This window comes from Bison bison, unplaced genomic scaffold (genome assembly GCF_000754665.1).
Source record: "Bison bison bison isolate TAMUID 2011002044 unplaced genomic scaffold, Bison_UMD1.0 scf7180017864384, whole genome shotgun sequence".
Taxonomy (NCBI): domain Eukaryota; kingdom Metazoa; phylum Chordata; class Mammalia; order Artiodactyla; family Bovidae; genus Bison; species Bison bison.
The window spans coordinates 12807574-12810611 of NW_011494956.1; positions in this window are offsets into that span (position 1 = coordinate 12807574).

Consider the following 3038-nt stretch of genomic DNA (forward strand, 5'->3'; position numbering starts at 1 on the left):
TTCCTGCTTTACTAAACAGTATGAATGTGGAATATGTACTTTTGGGGGGCCATCTTTGACATTTTTAGAAAATAAATGGACATCAGTTTATTGAACTCTGCTGTGACACGATGTCATCTCAGGGGATACTTACTGAGCTAGAGGACAGTGTCTCCCTAGGAATAAATCTACATTATGGATGAAATGATTTTATTTTTTAGACAAAATATTTTTTAAAATACTTATTTGCTGCGCCGGGTCTTCTTTGCAGCACCTGGGAGCTTCAGTCTTCACTGTGCCACGCAGCATCTTTAACTGCAGTTCTTAGTTGCAGCACACGGGATCTAGTTCCCTAAGCAGGGATTGAATCCAGGCGCCCTGCATTGGGAGTGAAGTCTTAGCCTGGACCACCAGGGAAGTCCCATGGATGAAACAATGTTAGAGCTTAACTTGGTAACAGTGAACTTGAAATCAGTGCAACAGGACTGGACGTGACACTTCAGGGCTTATGGGGGCAGATATAAATCAGCTTTAATTCAGGCCATGCGCCCTGGCTACAACGGGCAGTCCTGGAATAAGCTGATTCACCATCTGTGGTTCTCCATGAATCAGAACACATTCAGAAAACAGTGCGTGGGGGTTACATTTGGAACCAGGGTTCAACTAATTTTCTTAATGCCCCTCTCTCCTCATTTCTCGGGTTTCTGATTTTGGCTAAAGCTGAATTGTATTTAAAAAAAATTTTGTTTGGCTGTACCATGGGCTTGTAGGATCTTGGCTCCCCAACCAGGGATCAAACCCCAGCAGTGAAAGCTCCAAATCCATAGGGCCACCAGGGAATCACCAAGCCTAATTTTAAAACCTGAGAGCTCCTCATGGTGGCACCAGCTTTCACTCAATTGCCTGGTTTAGTTGTTCCTTCATGGGTCGCAGGAGCTGTTCAGTAACTGTCACTACTCCTGTGAGTAGTAACACGCCAGCTACCCCTTCTTACCGGTTTGTTCTTTGCTTTATTGTAAATGCACTGAGCCTGGGCGTACTCTTTCCTCTCTGACTTGGGAAAAGGCTGTGTTCTTCTACACCATGAGGCAGATGGCTGGTTTTCTCATGAGGTGACTCTGTGCTTATGACCTGAAGAAACTCTCTAAATGGACAGTTTGTGTCCACAAACTGTCTTTTTTGGGCACACTACTGTGTCCTCCAGTCTGTAACATGAGCCCTTCGGGGCTGGGGCCAGGGACACAAGGAAGAGTCAGGCTGTAGAAGGTTGGGATCAAGGCCTGTGACACTGGGTTGAATTCAGTTCAGCTGCTCAGTCGTGTCCGACTCTTTGTGACCCCGAGGACTGCAGCATGCCAGGCCTCATTGTCCATCACCAACTCCCAGAGTTTAGTCAAACTCATGTCCATTGAGTCAGTGATGCCATCCAACCATCTCATCCTCTGTCATCTCCTCCTCCCACCTTCAATCTTTCCTAGCATCAGGGTCTCTTCTAGTGAGTCAGTTCTTCGCATCAGGTGGCCAAAGTATTGGAGTTTCAACTTCAACATCAGTTCTTCCAATGAATATTCAGGACTGATTTCCTTTAGGATAGACTGGTTGGGTCTCACTGCAGTTCGAGAGACTCTCCAGAGTTTTCTCCAACATCAGAGTTCAAAAGCATCAATTCTTCAGTACTCAGCTTTCTTTATAGTCCAACTCTCACATCCATACATGACTACTGGAAAAACCATAGCTTTGACAAGATGGACCTTTGTCAGCAAAGTAACATCTCTGCTTTATAATATGCTGTCTAGGTTGATCATAGCTTTTCTTCCAATGAGCAAGTGTCTTTTAATTTCATGGCTGCAGTCACCATCTGCAGTGATTTTGGAGCCCCCCCAAAATAAAGTCTGCCATTGTTTCCTGTTTCTCCATCTATTTGCCATGAAGTGATGGGACCAGATGCCATGATCTTTGTTTTCTGAATGTTGAGCTTTAAACCAACTTTTTCACTCTCCTCTTTCACTTTCATCAAGAGGCTCTTTAGTTTTCTTTGCTTTCTTCCATAAAGGTGGTGTCATCTGAGTATCTATTTCTCCCAGCAATCTTGATTCCAGCTTGTGCTTCATCCAGCCCAGCATTTTGCATGGGTGATAATATACAGCCTTGATGTACTTCTTTCCCAATTTGGAACCAGTCTGCTGTTCCATGTCCAGTTCTGACTGTTGCTTCTTGACCTGCATACAGATTTCTCAGGAGGCAGGTAAGGTGGTCTGGTATTCCCATCTCTTGAAGAATTTTCCACAGTTTGTTGTGATTCACACAGTGAAAGATTTTGGCATAATCAGTAAAGCAGATGTTTTTTGGGAACTCTCTTGCTTTTTCGATGATCCAATGGATGTTGGCAATTTGATCTCTGGTTTCTCTGCATTTTCTAAATCCAGCTTGAACTTCTGAAGTTCTTGGTTCACATACTGTTGAAGCCTGGCTTGGAGAATTTTGAGCATTACTTTACTAGCATGTGAGATGAGTGCAATTTTGCAGTAGTTTGAACATTCTTTGGCCTTGCCTTTCTTTGGGACTGGAACGAAAACTGACCTTTTCCAGTCCTGTGGCCACTGATGAGTTTCCCAAATTTGCTGGCATATTGAGTGCAGCACTTTCACAGCATCATCTTTCAGGATTTGAAAGAGCTCAACTGGAACTCCATCACCTCCACTAGCTTTGTTCATAGTGATGTTTCATAAGGCCCACTTGACTTCACATTTCAGGATGTCTGGCTCTAGGTGAGCACACCATCATAGTTATCTGGGTCATGAAGTTCTTTTTTGTATAGTTCTGTGTATTCTTGCCACCTCTTCTTAATATCTTCTGCTTCTGTTAGGTCCATATCATTTCTGTCCTTTATTGTGCCCATCTTTACATGAAATGTTCCCTTGGTATCTCTAATTTTCTTGAAAAGCTCTCTAGTCTTTCCTATTCTATTGTTTTCCTCTATTTCTTTGCATTGATTGCTGAGGAAGGCTTTCTTATCTCTCCTTGCTATTCTTTGGAACTCTGCATTCAGATGGGTATAT